A 16,020-nucleotide genomic window follows, 5' to 3' on the forward strand; every position below is an offset into this window, starting at 1 on the left:
GGAGCAGAGAGACAGGGAGAGAGCAGGAGCAGAGAGACAGGGAGAGAGCAGGAGCAGAGAGCGCAGAGTTGGGGAGAGAGCAGGAGCAGAGAGCGCAGAGTTAGGGAGAGAGCAAGAGCAGAGAGTGCAGAGACAGGGAGAGAGCAGGAGCAGAGAGTGAAGAGTTCGGGAGAGAGCAGGGGCAGAGAGCGCAGAGTTAGGGAGAGAGCAGGAGCAGAGACTGCAGAGACAGGGAGAGAGCAGAAGCAGAAAGACAGGGAGAGAGCAGGAGCAGAGTGCAGAGAGACAGGGAGAGAGCAGGAGCAGAGAGACAGGGAGAGAGCAGGAGCAGAGAGCGCAGAGTTGGGGAGAGAGCAGGAGCAGAGAGGGCAGAGACAGTGAGAGAGCAGGAGCAGAGAGCGCAGAGACAGGGAGTGAGCAGGAGCAGAGAGACAGGGAGAGAGCAGGAGCAGAGAGCACAGAGTTGGGGAGAGAGCAGGAGCAGAGAGGGCAGAGACAGTGAGAGAGCAGGAGCAGAGAGCGCAGAGACAGGGAGTGAGCAGGAGCAGAGAGACAGGGAGAGAGCAGGAGCAGAGAGCACAGAGTTAGGGAGAGAGCAGGAGCAGTGAGGCAGAGAGTTAGGGAGAGAGCAGGGGCAGAGAGAAAGGGAGAGAGCAGGAGAAGAGGGCGCAGAGACAGGGTGAGAGCAGGAGAGGAGAGTGCAGAGACAGGGGGAGAGCAGGAGCAGAGAGTGCAGAGACAGGGAGAGAGCAGGAGCAGAGAGATAGGGAGAGAGAAGGAGCAGAGAGCTAAGAGTTAGGGAGAGAGCAGAAGCAGAGAGACAGGGAGAGAGCAGGAGCAGAGAGACAGGGAGAGAGCAGGAGCAGAGAGATAGGGTGAGAGCAGGAGCGGAGCGCGCAGATTAGAGAGAGAGCAGGAGCAGAGAGCACAGAGTTAGGGAGAGAGCAGGAGCAGAGAGGGCAGAGACAGGGAGCAAGCAGGAACAGAGAGCGCAGAGTTAGGGAGAGAGCAAGAGCAGAGAGTGCAGAGACAGGGAGAGAGCAGGAGCAGAGAGTGAAGAGTTCGGGAGAGAGCAAGAGCAGAGAGTGCAGAGAGACAGGGAGAGAGAAGGAGCAGAGAGACAGGGAGAGAGCAGGAGCAGAGAGCGCAGAGTTAGGGAGAGAGCAAGAGCAGAGAGTGCAGAGACAGGGAGAGAGCAGGAGCAGAGAGTGAAGAGTTCGGGAGAGAGCAGGGGCAGAAAGCGCAGAGTTAGGGAGAGAGCAGGAGCAGAGACTGGGAGAGAGCAGAAGCAGAAAGACAGGGAGAGAGCAGGAGCAGAGTGCAGAGAGACAGGGAGAGAGCAGGTGTAAGGAATGACCCAGATTCTGCCTCGCCTCGCCACCAGAGGGCTCCATGAACTCTCTTAATTGTGTCCTTCTTTATTCATTATTGTATTCACCTGTGCATTGTTAGATGCCTACTATTTAAGTGGTGTTCACTTTATGTTCATTGCTCAGTCTTGAGTTGCACTGCCTGGTGATACCTCTTGCTGGCCTGCTTGCTTGTATTCTGTGCTGTTGTTATTTTGTTTATGTCAAGTAAAGTCTACCTTTATTTTGCAACCTAACCTTTGCCTCAGTTTGCCTTACTGCAGTTGGGTCCACCGAGTTCCGGTCCTTACAGCAGGAGCAGAGAGCGCAGAGACAGGGAGTGAGCAGGAGCAGAGAGCGCAGAGACAGGGAGTGAGCAGGAGCAGAGAGCACAGAGTTAGGGAGAGAGCAGGAGCAGGGAGGCAGAGAGACAGGGAGAGAGCAGGAGCAGAGAGCACAGTGTTAGGGAGAGAGCAGGCGCAGTGAGGCAGAGACAGGGAGACAGCAGAAGCAGAGAGTGCAGAGTTAGGGAGAGAGCAGGAGCAGGGTGCACAGAGTAAGGGAGAGAGCATGGGCAGAGAGAAAGGGAGAGAACAGGAGAAGAGGGCTAAGAGTTAGGGAGAGAGCAGAAGCAGAGAGACCGGGAGAGAGCTGGAGCCGAGAGACAGGGAGAGAGCAGGAGCAGAGAGATAGGGAGAGAGCAGGAGCGGAGCGTGCAGATTAGAGAGAGAGCAGGAGCAGAGAGCACAGAGTTAGAGAGAGAGCAGGAGCAGAGACAGAGAGAGAGCAGGAGCAGAGAGTGCAGAGACGGAGAGAGCAGGAGCAGAGAGCGCAGAGTTAGGGAGAGAGCAGGAGCAGAGACCGCAGAGACAGGGAGAGAGCAGAATCAGAAAGAAAGGGTGAGAGCAGGAGCAGAGTGCAGAGAGACAGGGAGAGAGAAGGAGCAGAGAGACAGGGAGAGAGCAGGAGCAGAGAGCGCAGAGTTAGGGAGAGAGCAGGAGCAGAGAGGGCAGAGACAGGGAGTGAGCAGGAGCAGAGAGACAGGGATAGAGCAGGAGCAGAGAGTGCAGAGTTAGGGGGAGAGAAGGAGCAGAGAGCGCAGATTTAGGGAGACAGCAGAAGCAGAGAGCGCAGAGTTAGAGAGAGAGCAGGAGCAGAGAGACAGGGAGAGAGCAGGAGCAGACAGCACAGAGATAGGGAGAGAGCAGGAGCACAGAGCGCAGAATTAGGGGGAGAGCAGCAGCAGAGAGGCAGAGAGACATGGAGAGAGCAGGTGCAGAGAGCGCAGAGTTAGGGAGAGAACAGGAGTAGAGAGCGCAGAGACAGGCAGAGAGTAGGATCGGAGAGATAAGGAAGGAGCAGAGACAGGGAGACAGCAGGAGCAAAGAGAGCAGAGACAGGAAGAGAGCAGGAGCAGAGAGTGCAGAGACAGGGAGAGAGCAGAATCAGAGCTAGGGAGAGAGCAGGAGCAGAGAGACAGGGACGGAGCAGGAGCAGAGAGCGCAGAATGTGAGAGAGCACAAGCAGAGACCGCAGAGACACGGAGAGAGCAGGAGCAGAGAGACAGGGAGAGAGCAGGAGCAGAGTGTGCAGAGGCTGGGAGAGAGCAGAGAGATAGAGAGAATGCAGGAGCAGAGTGTGCACAGGCTGGGAGAGCGCGGGGAGCCGAGGGACAGGGGAGAGAGCGGGGAGCCGAGGGACAGGGGAGAGAGCGGGGAGCCGAGGGACAGGGGAGAGAGCGGGGAGCCGAGGGACAGGGGAGAGAGCGGGGAGCCGAGGGACAGGGGAGAGAGCGGGGAGCCGAGGGACAGGGGAGAGAGCGGGGAGCCGAGGGACAGGGGAGAGAGCGGGGAGAGCGCCGAGCGCCGGGGAGCGAGCAGGAGCAGAGAGACGGGGGTTAGTTGATGCGCCTCAATAACTTCAAGACTCAAAGTTAACTGAATAAAATAAGGCTTTTATTAGTAGAGAAAGATGCCTGTGTCTTCACCTAGCGTTCTGCTGCAAGACAAGCCTAGGCTTGTCTTAAGTAGGGCCAGGTATGGGCGGAGCCGACACATCCAATGGGGAGAAAGGGGGCGGTGCACTATATACAATACAAGGCAAAACACCGGAGCAGGCAATACAATATGTGTAGTTAAATACAGAGTCTGATGAATGAAATGTTTCATCACATTCACCCCTTCTACAGATTTAGTCTGTCCGGGGGTGTGATAGCCCTCTGTGACCGATGTAACGGTTGCGGTGCCGCGGGTGCCGGCTGGGTGTCCTGGGTGACCTCCTGGGTCTCTGCCGGGGGCGCCACCGGGGTTGTTGAAGGAGTAGGTGGTGGGGGCACCGTTGGCTGGTGTTCTTCCGGGGGTGATGAAAAACTAGTGGGTGGAGTGGGTGGGTAATAGTTGTTGTGGTTGTTGTTGTTGTTGTAGTCGTTGTCGTTGTTGCTGTTGTTACGGGCTGGGGCGAGGTCTTTTATGGACACAGTGTCCTCCCGTCCGTCGGCGTGCCGGACATACGCATATTGTGGGTTGGCGTGGAGCAGGTGCACTGGCTCCACGAGAGGGTCCGTCTTGTGGCCCCTCACATGCTTCCGCAAAAGTACCGGACCTCGGGTGGAGAGCCATGACGGTATGGATACGCCTGAGGTGGATTTCCGGGGTAACACAAACATTAGCTCATGAGGCGTGGCATTAGTGGCGGTACACAATAGTGACCGTATTGAGTGGAGCACATCTGGGAGGACTTCCTGCCAGCGGGAGATAGGGAGGCCCTTGGTCCTTAGAGTTAGGGTGACTGCCCTCCATACTGTCCCGTTCTCTCGCTCCACCTGACCGTTACCCCGGGGGTTGTAGCTGGTGGTACGGCTCGTGGCAATCCCCTTGGACAGCATGTACTGGCGTAGCTCTTCACTCATGAAGGATGCCCCCCTATCCGTGTGGATATAGCTTGGCATACCGAACAGGCAGAACAGGCTGTTGAGGCATTTAATGACCGTGGCGCTGGTCATGTCTGGGCAGGGGAAGGCGAATGGGAAACGGGAGTATTCGTCCACAATGTTCAGGAAGTAAACATTGCAGTCGACGGACGGGAGGGGGCCCTTGAAATCTAAGCTAAGCCGCTCAAAGGGCCGTGTAGCTTTGATTAGGTGGGCTCTATCAGGGCGGTAGAACCGAGGCTTGCACTCAGCGCAAGTGCGGCAGTTCCTGGTCAGGGACCGAACTTCCTCAATCGAGTAGGGTAGGTTGCGGGACTTTATGAAGTGGAACAGCCGTGTGACCCCTGGGTGGCAGAGGTCGTTGTGGAGGGTCTGTAGCCGATCCCCGGTGGCGTTGGCACACATCCCTCGTGAGAGGGCGTCGGGGGATTCGTTAAGGGCCCCCGGCCGGTATATGATGTTGTACTCGAAGGTGGAGAGCTCGATCCGCTACCTAAGAATCTTATCATTTTTAATCTTCCCCCTCTGTTTATTATTGAACATAAACGCTACCGACCGCTGGTCGGTAAGTAGGGTGAAGCGTTTGCCGGCTAGGTAGTGCCGCCAGTGGCGCACTGCCTCCACGATGGCTTGGGCCTCCTTTTCCACGGAGGAGTGTCTGATCTCGGGCCCCTGGAGGGTCCTCGAGAAGAAAGCTACGGGCCGCCCCCGCCTGGTTGAGGGTGGCCGCCAAGGCAAAGTCGGACGCATCACTTTCCACTTGAAAGGGAGTGTTCTCGTCCACTGCCTGTAGCGTGGCCCGCTCAATATCCTGCTTAATGCTTTTGAAGGCAGCGTGGGCCTCAGCAGAGAGCGGGAAAGAGGATGCTTTCAAGAGGGGGTGGGCTTTATCGGAGTAGTTGGGGACCCATTGGGCATAATACGAGAATAACCCCAGGCACCTTTTCAGGGCTTTGGGAGTGTTGGGCAGGGGCAGCTCCCGTAGGGGGCGCAATAGGTCGGGTCTGGTCCAATTTCCCCATTCTCCACCACGCTGCCTAGTATGCAGAGGCGCGTGGTGTTGAAAACGCACTTGTCCTCGTTGTAGGTGAGGTTGAGTTTTTGTGCGGTTTTCAGGAACCTCGCGAGGTTTGAGTCGTGGTCCTGTTGGTTGTGGCCGCAGATGGTGACGTTGTCGAGATAGGGGAAGGTTGCCTGCAAGATGCGGTCCATCTCCCTCTGAAAGACCGAGACCCCATTCGTCACCCCAAAGGGGACTCTGAGGAACTGGTAGAGGCGTCCATTTGCCTCGAAGGTGGTGTACGAACGGTCCTCTGGTCTGATAGGGAGCTGGTGGTACGCTGACTTGAGGTCGATGGTGGAGAACACCCGGTATTGGGCGATTTGGTTCACCATTTCGGATATGCGGGGTAGCGGGTAGGCGTCTAGTTGGGTATAGATGTTGACTGTTTGACTATCGTCAATCACCATCCGCTTCTTCTCGGTACCCCTCACCACCACCACTTGGGCGCGCCACGGGCTGTTGCTGCGTTCAATAATGCGCTCCCTCAGGAGCCTGTCTACCTCGGTCACGATAAACCGCCTGTCCTCCCAGCTGTACCTCCTGCTTTTGGTTGCTATTGGCCGGCAGTTAGGGGTAAGGTTCACGAATAGCGAAGGCGGCTTTACCTTCAGAGTAGCCAGACCGCACACTGTGAGGGGCGGCTGGGTCCCACCGAAATTGAGCGTGATGCTTTGGTGGTGGCACTGAAAATCCAGGCCCAAGATCACGCTCACACATAAATCCTTCATAATTAACAGTTTAAAATTATTATATACAGTGCCTTTAACGGACAATCATACCGCGCAGTAACCCGCAATAGTCGATATCTGGGTTTTGTCGGCCATAGAGATCGTGCCCTGAGTAGGGACTATAGTTAGAGAGAGTCGTTGTACCAGATCAGGGTGAATGAAGCTCTCCGTGCTCCCGCTGTCAATTAAACATTTAACCTTGCACCCGTTTACCTCGATGTCCACCATTGATTTGGATAGTGGGTGCGGTCTGGACTGGTCCACTGTGATCGACGCCACTGTAGGGCCCTGATCGGGACAAGATGGTGGGCCACACGAGGCCGGGTAAGATGGCGTCCACGATGTCTGCTCACGAGATGGCGGACCTCACGAGGTCGGACAAGATGGCGTCCAAGATGGCCGCTCCCACGGCGCGCACGCGGCGGTGGCGGTTTTGCCTGCGGGGTTCCCTCTGCACACCTTCCCAAAGTGCCCCTTCTTACCGCACTTACAGCAGGTGGTGCCTTTCGCCGGGCACAGGTTCCTGGTGTGCTTCGGCTGCCCGCAGAAGTAGCATTTGGGGCCCCGATGCGTCGCGGCGGTCGTCGGGCTTCTGGGGGGAGAGCAGGGCCCCGACGGTGTTGGGCTACCGGGCGGGGAAGCAGAGGCAGGTGGGCTGCGCGGCCTGACGAGTAGGAGTCAGAGTTCTTCTGAGCCACATCCAGCGATCGCGCTGTGTCCACAGCCTGTGTCAGATCTAGGCCCGTTTTCTCTAGCAGTCTCTGCCGGATGTAATTAGAGCTAAGGCCTGCGATAAAGGCATCCCGAATAAGCTCGTCTGTGTATACCGTGGCTTTCACGTCTTTGCATTTGCAGTCTTTGCCAAGCACTCTTAGGGTGACTAGAAAGTCCTCTAGCGACTCTCCGGGTCGCTGTGTGCAGGTAGCAAGCAGGTGCCTGGCATACACCTCGTTGGTACGCCGCTGATAGTGGGCCTTTAGAATGTTGCAGGCATCCAGTTAGGTGGCAGCGTCTTGGATGAGTGGAAAAACCCGGTGGCTTACCCGATTCTGCAGGATCCCGAGTTTCACATCTCCGGTGGCTTTAGAGGCTGTGACGGCTTCGGAGTTGGCCATAAAAAATTCCAAGCACTGGAACCAGTGTCCAAACCGTGCCGATGCATCCGAAGCATGCGGGTCCAAATCCAAGCGTTCCGGTTTCAAAAGTTGATCCATCGTTAAAAGTTTGCTAATAAAATTGATGCGCCTCAATAACTTCAAAACTCAAAGTTAACTGAATAAAACAAGGCTTTTATTAGCAAAGAAAGATGCCTGTGGCTTCACCTAGCGTTCTACTGTTCTGCTGCAAGACAAGCCTGGGCTTGTCTTAAGTAGGGCCAGGTATGGGCGGAGCCGACACATCCAATGGGGAGAAAGGGGGCGGTGCACTATATACAATACAAGGTAAAACACCGGAGCAGGCAATACAATATGTGTAGCTAAATACAGAGTCTGATGAATGACATATTTCATCACATTAGGGAGAGAGCAGGAGTAGAGACGGAGAGAACAGGAGAAGAGAGACAGGGAGAGAGCAGGAGCAGAGAGCACAGAGACGGGGTGAGCAGGAGCAGAGAGACAGGGAGTGAGCAGGAGCAGAGAGCGCAGAGTTAGAGAGAGAGCAGGAGTAGCGAGGCAGAGACAGGGATAGAGCAGAAGCAGAGAGTTCAGAGTTAGGGAGAGAGCAGGAGCAAAGAGAAAGGCAGAGCGCAGGAGCAGACGGCGCAGAGACAGGGAGAGAGCAGGAGCAGACACCGCAGTGACAGGGAGAGAGTAGGAGAAGAGAGTGCAGAGTTAGGGAGAGAGCAGGAGCGGAGAGACAGGGAGAGAGCAGGAGCAGAGAGGGCAGAGATAGGGAGAGAGCAGGAGCAGAGAGAAAGGGAGAGCGCAGGAGCAGAGGGCGCAGAGACAAGGAGGGAGCAGGAGAGGAGAGCGCAGGTTAGGGAGAGAGCGGGAGCAGAGAGCACAGAGTTAGGGAGAGAGCAGGAGCAGAGAGGCAGAGAGGCAGAGAGACCTGGAGAGAGCAGGTGCAGAGAGTGCAGAGTTAGGGAGAGAGCAGGAGCAGAGAGATAGGGAGAGCAGAGAGTGCAGAGACAGGGATAGAGCAGGAGCAAAGAGCGCAGAGGTAGGGAGAGAGCAGGAGCAGAGAGTGCAGAGTTAGAGAGAGAGCAGGAGCAGAGAGTGCAGAGTTAGTGAGAGAGCGGGAGCAGAGAGTGCAGAGTTAAGGAGAGAGCAGGATGAGAGACCGCAGAGGCAGGGAGAGAGCATGAGCAGAGAGGTAGGGAGAGCGCAGGAGCAGGGAGACAGGGAGCGAGCAGGAGCAGGGAGACAGAGAGAGAGCAGGAGCAGAGAGACAGAAGCAGAGAGCGCAGAGTTAGGGAGACAGCAAGAGCAGAGAGTGCAGAGACAGGGAGAGAGCAGGAGCAGAGAGTGCAGATTTCAGGAGAGAGCAGGAGCAGAGAGCGCAGAGTTAGGGAGAGAGCAGGAGCAGAGGCAGCAGAGACAGGGAGAGAGCAGAAGCAGAAAGACAGGGAGAGAGCAGGAGCAGGGAGAGAGCAGGAGCAGAGTGTGCAGAGTTAGGGAGAGAGCAGGAGCAGAGAGTGCAGAGTTAGGGAGAGAGCAGGAGCAGAGACTGCAGAGACAGGGAGAGAGCAGGAGCAGAGACTGCAGAGATGGAGAGAACAGGAGCTGAGAGACAGGGAGAGAGCAGGAGCAGAGAGCGCAGATTTAGGGAGAGAGCAGGAGCAGAGAGCGCAGAGTTAGGGCGAGAGCAGGAGCAGAGACCGCAGTGACAGGGAGAGAGCAGGAGCAGAGAGCGCAGAGTTAGGGAGAGAGCAGGAGCAGAGAGACAGGGAGAGAGCAGGAGCAGAGGGCGCAGAGACAAGGAGAGAGCAGGAGAAGAGAGCGCAGAGACAGGGGGAGAGCAGGAGCGGAGAGAGCAGGAGTAGAGAGATAGGGAGAGAGAAGGAGCAGAGAGCTAAGAGTTAGGGAGAGAGCAGGAGCACAGCGATAGGGTGTGAGGATGCCGGTCAGTTCCTTCAGTAACCCCTAGATGGCACCTTCACTGGTTCGGTTCCCTTTGTTAATTGTTACTTGTTTCTCTTGTTTATTACTTAACTGCCTTTTATCAGGTTTATTGGTTTCACCTGTTTTTGCTTGTATAAAGTTCTGTGGTTTCTTCCCTCTGGGCTCAGTCCTGACAAGGGAGTTAGTCTTGACTAGGTGCTCTGTCTTGACTAGGTGCTCTGTCTTGACTAGGTGCTCAGTTTTGACGAGGTGCTCAGTTTTGGACAAGCCGGTTGCCCTGTGGTAGCTTGTCTTGAGCTCACTTTGGACAAGCCGGTTGCCTCATGATAGCTTGCCTTGAGTTCCTATCTTGACAAGCCGGTTGCCCTGGGGTAGCTTGTCTTGAGCTCAGTCTTGACAAGCCGGTTGCCTCACGGTAGCTTGTCTTGAGTTCCTATCTTGACAAGCCATTTGCCTATGTGCTGGCTTGTCTTGAGCTCCTATGTTTTGTAACTGTTTACCTGTGTGATTCTAGTAAAGTACTGTTATTTAAGACTGCATATCTGCTTCTCGCCTCGTCCGTCTGCACTTGGCTCCAGAACCAGCTTCGCTCGGACAGCACGGCCCCGTGTCTACATGGCCCCGTGACAGCCACCCTGACACAGGGAGAGAGCAGGAGCAGAGAGATAGGGAGGCAGCAGGAGCAGAGAGATAGGAGAGAGCAGGAGCAGGGAGCGCAGTTTAGGAAGAGGGCAGGAGCAGAGAGCGCAGAGGTGGGAGAGAGCAGGAGCAGAGAGCACAGAGACAGGAAGAGAGCAGGAGCAGAGAGTTCAGAGACAGGGAGAGAGCACGATCAGAGAGCTAGGGAGAGAGCAGGTGCAGAGAGGGCAGAGTTAGGGAGAGAGCAGGAGCAGAGAGCGCAGAGTTAAGGAGAGAGCAGGATCAGAGACTGCAGAGGCAGGGAGAGAGCAGGAGCAGAGAGCAGGAGCAGAGAGACAGGGAGAGAGCAGGAGCAGAAAGACAGGGAGAGAGCAGGAGCAGAGAGCGCAGAGTTAGAGAGAGAGCAGGAGCAGAGAGATAGGGAGAGAGCAGGAGCAGAGAGATAGGGAGAGAGCAGGAGCAGAGAGACAGGGAGAGAGCAGGAGCAGAGAGCGCAGAGTTAGAAGGAGAGCAGGAGCAGAGAGATAGGGAGAGAGCAGGAGCAGAGAGATAGGGAGAGAGCAGGAGCAGATAGCGCAGAAATCGGGAGAGAGCAGGAGCAGAGAGACAGGGTCAGAGCAGGAGCAGAGAGCGCAGAGTTAGAGTGAGAGCAGGAGCAGAGAGTGCAGAGACAGCGAGAGAGCAGGAGCAGAGCGTGCAGAGGCTGGGATAGAGCAGGAGCAGAGAGACAGGCAGAGAGCAGGAGCAAAGAGACAGGGAGAGAGCAGGAGCAGAGAGTGCAGAGTTAGGGAGAGAGCAGGAGCAGAGACCGCAGAGACGGAGAGAGCAGGAGCAGAGAGACAGGGAGAAAGCAGGAGCAGAGCGTGCAGAGGCTGGGAGAGAGCAGGAGAAGAGAGACAGGGAGGGAGCAGAGAGACAGGGAGAGAGCAGGAGCAGAGAGACAGGGAGAGAGCAGAAGCAGAGAGCACAGAGTTAGGGAGAGAGCAGGAGCAGAAATGCAGAGAGACAGGGAGAGAGCAGGAGCAGAGAGCGTAGAGTTAGGGAGAGAGCAGGAGCAGAGAGCGCAGAGACAGGCAGAGAGCTGGAGAGGAGAGCGCAGAGACAGGGGGAGAGCAGGAGCAGAGAGATAGGGAGAGAGCAGGAGCAGAGAGATAGGGAGAGAGCAGGAGCGGAGAGTGCAGATTAGGGAGAGAGCAGGAGAAGAGAGCGCAGTTATGGAGAGAGCAGGATCAGAGACCGCAGAGGCAAGGAGAGAGCAGGAGCAGAGAGGTAGGGAGAGCGCAGGAGCAGGGAGACAGGGAGAGAGCAGGAGCAGAGAGAAAGGGAGAGAGCAGCAGCAGAGGGTGCAGAGACAGGGAGAGAGCAGCAGAGGAGAGCGCAGAGACAGGGGGAGAGCAGGAGCAGAGAGATAGGGAGAGAGAAGGAGCAGAGAGGTAACAGTTAGGGAGAGAGCAGGAGCAGGGAGACAGAAACAGAGAGAGAGCAGGAGCAGAGAGCGCAGAGTTAGGGAGAGAGCAAGAGCAGAGAGTGCAGAGACAGGGAGAGAGCAGGAGCAGAGTGCAGAGAGACAGTGGGAGAGCAGGAGCAGAGTGTGCAGAGTTAGGGAGAGAGCAGGAGCAGAGTGGGCAGAGACAGGGAGAGAGCAGGTGCAGAGACCGCAGAGATGGAGAGAACAGGAGCCGAGAGACAGGGAGAGTGCAGGAGCAGAGAGCACAGATACAGGGAGTGAGCAGGAGCAGAGAGACGGAGAGAGCAGGAGCAGAGAGCGCAGAGTTAGGGAGAGAGCAGGAGCAGGGAGAGAGCAGGAGCAGAGAGTGCAGAGTTAGGGAGAGAGCAGGAGCAGTGACCGCAGTGATAGGGAGAGAGCGCAGAGTTAGGGAGACAGCAGGAACAGAGAGAAAGGGAGAGAGCAGGAGCAGAGGGCGCAGAGACAGGGAGAGAGCAGGAGAGGAGAGTGCAGAGACAGGGGGAGAGCAGGAGCAGAGAGAGGGAGAGAGCAGGAGTAGAGAGGGAGAGAGAAGGAGCAGAGAGATAGGTGGGCAGCAGGAGCAGAGAGATAGGAGATAGGAGAGAGCAGGATCAGGGAGTGCAGTTCAGGGAGAGAGCAGGAGCAGAGATCGTAGAGTTAAGGAGAGAGAAGGATCAGAGACCGCAGAGGCAGGGAAAGAGCAGGAGCAGAGAGACAGGGACAGAGAGCAGGAGCAGAGAGATAGGGACAGAGAGCAGGAGCAGAGAGACAGCGAGAGAGCAGGAGCAGAGAGCGCAGAGACAGGCAGAGAGCAGGAGCAAAGAGCGCAGAGACAGGGAGAGGGCAGGAGCAGAAAGCGCAGAGTTAGGGAGAGAGCAGGAGCAGAGAGGGCAGAGTGAAGGAGAGAGCAGGATCAGAGACCGCAGAGGCAGGGAGAGAGCAGGAGCAGAGAGACAGGGAGAGAGCAGGAGCAGAGAGACAGGAAGAGAGCAGGAGCAGAGAGACAGGGAAAGAGCAGGAGCAGAGAGAGCAGGAGCAGAGAGATAGGGAGAGAGCAGGAGCAGAGAGACAGGGAGAGAGCAGGAGCAGAGAGACAGGGAGAGAGCAGAAGCAGAGAGCGCAGAGTTACAGAGGGCAGGAGCAGAGAGATAGGGAGAGAGCAAGAGCAGAGAGACAGGGAGAGAGCATAAGCAGAGAGATAGGGAGAGAGCAGGAGCAGAGAGCACAGAGTTTGGGAGAGTGCAGGAGCAGAGATTGCAGAGATAGGGAGAGAGCAGGAGCAGAGAGACAGGGAGAAAGCAGGAGCAGAGCGTGCTGAGGCTGGGATAGAGCAGGAGCAGAGAGACAGGGAAAGAGCAGGAGCAGAGAGGGCAGTGTTAGGGAGAGAGCAGGAGCAGAGACCGCAGAGACAGGGAGAGAGCAGAAGCTGAGAGACAGGGAGAGAGCAGGAGCCGAAAGAAAGGGAGAGAGCAGGAGCAGAGCGCGCAGAGACCGGGGGAGAGCAGGAGCAGAGAGATAGGGAGAGAGCAGGAGCAGAGAGCTAAGATTTAGGGAGAGAGCAGGAGCAGAGAGTGCAGAGATACGGAGAGAGCAGGAGCAGAGAGACAGGGAGAGAGCAGGAGCAGAGACATAGGGAGAGAGCAGGAGCGGAGAGCACAGATTAGGGAGAGAGCAGGAGCAGAGAGACAGGGAGAGTGCAGGAGCATGGAGACAGAAAGAGAGCAGGAGCAGAGAGACAGAAGCAGAGAGAGAGCAGGAGCAAAGAGCGCAGAGTTAGGGAGAGAGCAAGAGCAGAGAGTGCAGAGACAGGGAGCGAGCAGGAGCAGAGAGTGCAGATTTCGGGAGAGAGCAGCAGCAGAGGGCGAAGGGTTAGGGAGAGAGCAGGAGCAGAGACCGCAGAGACAGGGAGAGAGCAGAAGCAGAAAGACAGGGAGGGAGCAGGAGCAGAGTGCAGAGAGACAGGGAGAGAGCAGGAGCAGAGAGGGCAGAGACAGGGAGAGAGCAGGAGCAGAGAGCGCAGAGTTAGGGAGAGAGCAGGAGCAGGGAGAGAGCAGGAGCAGAGAGTGCAGAGTTAGGGAGAGAGAAGGAGCAGAGAGCGCAGATTTCAGGAGAGAGCAGGAGCAGAGACCGCAGAGTTAGGGAGAGAGCAGGAGCAGAGGGCGCAGAGTCAAGGAGAGAGCAGGAGAGGAGAGCGCAGAGTTAGGGAGAGATTTGGATCAGAGACCGCAGAGGCAAGGAGAGAGCAGGAGCAGAGAGGTAGGGAGAGCGCAGGAGCAGGGAGACAGGGAGAGAGCAGGAGCAGGGAGACAGAAAGAGAGCAGGAGCAGAGAGACAAAAACAGAGTAAAAGCAGGAGCAGAGAGCACAGAGTTAGGGAGAGAGCAAGAGCAGAGAGTGCAGATTTCGGGAGAGAGTGCAGAGTTAGGGAGAGTGCAGGAGCAGAGACAGGGAGAGAGCAGAAGCAGAAAGACAGGGAGAGAGCAGGAGCAGAGTGCGGAGAGAGCAGGAGCAGAGAGACAGGGAGAGAGCAGGAGCAGAGAGTGCAGAGACAGGGAGAGAGCAGGAGCAGAGAGCGCAGAGTTAGGGAGAGAGCAGGAGCAGGGAGAGAGCAGGAGCAGAGAGTGCAGAGTTAGGGAGAGAGAAGGAGCAGAGAGCGCAGATTTAGGGAGAGAGCAGGAGCAGAGAGATAGGGAGAGAGCAGGAGCAGAGACAGCAAATACGGAGAGAGCAAGAGCAGAGAGAAAGTGAGAGAGCAGGAGCAGAGAGACAGGGAGAGAGCAGTTGCAGAGAGACAGGGAGAGAGCAGGAGCAGAGAGCGCAGAGTTAGAGAGAGAGCAGGAGCAGAGAGCGCAGAGACAGGGAGAGAGCAGGAGCAGAGAGACAGGGAGAAAGCAGGAGCAGAGCGTGCAGAGGCTGGGAGAGAGCAGGAGCAGAGAGACGGAGAAAGCAGGAGCAGAGCGTGCAGAGGCTGGGAGAGAGCAGGAGCAGAGAGCACAGAGACAGGGTGAGAGCAGGAGCAGAGAGCGCAGAGTTCGGGAGAGAGCAGGAGCAGAGAGCACAGAGACAGGGTGAGAGCAGGAGCAGAGAGCGCAGAGTTCGGGAGAGAGCAGGAGCAGAGAGCACAGAGACAGGGAGTGAGCAGGAGCAGAGAGACAGGGAGAGAGCAGGAGTAGAGAGCGCAGAGTTAGGGAGAGAGCAGGAGCAGGGAGAGAGCAGGAGCAGACAGTGCAGATTTAGGGGGAGAGAAGGAGCAGAGCGCAGATTTAGGGAGAGATCAAGAGCAAAGAATGCAGGTAGGGAGAGAGCAGGAGCAGAGAGCGCAAAGTTAGGGAGAGAGCAGGGGCAGAGAGACAGGGAGAGCGCAGGAGCAGAGAGCGCAGAGTTAGGCAGAGAGCAGGGTCAGAGAGCTAGGGAGAGAGCAGGAGCGGAGAGAGCAGAGTTAGGGAGAGAGCAGGAGCATAGAGCGCAGGTTTAAGGAGAGAGCAGGATCAGAGACCGCAGAGGCAGGGAGAGAGCAGGAGCAGAGAGGTACGGAGAGCGCAGGAGCAGGAAGACAGAGAGAGCAGCAGCAGGGAGACAGGGAGGGAGCAGGAGCAGAGAGATAGAGACAGAGAGAGAGCAGGAGCAGAGAGCACAGAGACAGGAAGAGAGCAGAAGCAGAAAGACAGAGAGAGCAGCAGCAGAGTGCGGAGTGAGCAGGAGCAGTGAGACAGGGAGAGAGCAGGAGCAGAGAGCGCAGAGTTAGGGAGAGAGCAGGAGCAGAGAAGGCAGAGACAGGGACAGAGCAGGAGCAGAGAGTGCAGAGACAGGGAGAGAGCAGGAGCAGAGAGATAGGTGGGCAGCAGGAGCACAGAGATAGGAGAGAGCAGGATCAGGGAGCGCAGTTTAGGAAGAGAGCAGGAGCAGAGAGCACAGAGTTAGGGAGAGAGCAGGAGCAGAGAGTGCAGAGACAGGCAGAGAGCAGGAGCAGAGAGCGCAGAGTTAAGGAGAGAGCAGGATCAGAGACCGCAGAGGCAGGGAGAGAGCAGGAGCACAGAGACAGGGAGAGAGCAGGAGCAGAGAGACAGGGAGAGAGCAGGAGCTGAGAGAGCCGGAGCAGAGAGATAGGGAGGGAGCAGGAGCAGAGAGCACAGAGTTAGAGGGAGAGCAGGAGCATAGAGACAGGGAGAGAGCAGGAGCATAGAGACAGGGAGAGACCAGGAGCAGAGAGCGCAGAGTGAGAGCAGGAGCAGAGAGATAGGGAGAGAGCAAGAGCAGAGAGATAGGGAGAGAGCAGAAGCAGAGAGCGCAGAAATAGGGAGAGAGCAGGAGCAGAGAGACAGGGAGAGAGCAGGAGCAGAGAGTGCAGAGACAGGGAGAGAGCAGGAGCAGAGAGGCAGGGAGAAAGCAGGAGCAGAGCATGTGAAGGCTGGGATAGAGCAGGAGCAGAGAGACAGGGAGAAAGCAGGAGCAGAGCGTGCAGAGGCTGGGAGAGAGCAGGAGCAGAGAGCGCAGAGTTAAGGAGAGAGCAGGATCAGAGACCGCAGAGGCAGGGAAAGAGCAGGAGCAGTGAGACAGTGAGAGAGCAGGAGCAGAGAGACAGGGAGAGAGCAAGAGCAGAGCGTGCAGAGTTAGAGGGAGAGCACGAGCAGAGAGATAGGGAGAGAGCAGGAGCAGAGAGATAGTGAGAGAGCCGGAGCAGACAGCGCAGAGTTAGAGGGAGAGCACGAGCAGAGAGATAGGGAGAGAGCAGGAGCAGAGAGTGCAGATTTAGGGAGAGAGCAGGAGCAGAGAGCGCAGA

Source organism: Somniosus microcephalus, chromosome 2 (assembly GCF_052327205.1).
Source record: "Somniosus microcephalus isolate GS21.2 chromosome 2, FLI_Smic_1.0, whole genome shotgun sequence".
NCBI classification, from domain to species: Eukaryota; Metazoa; Chordata; class Chondrichthyes; order Squaliformes; family Somniosidae; genus Somniosus; species Somniosus microcephalus.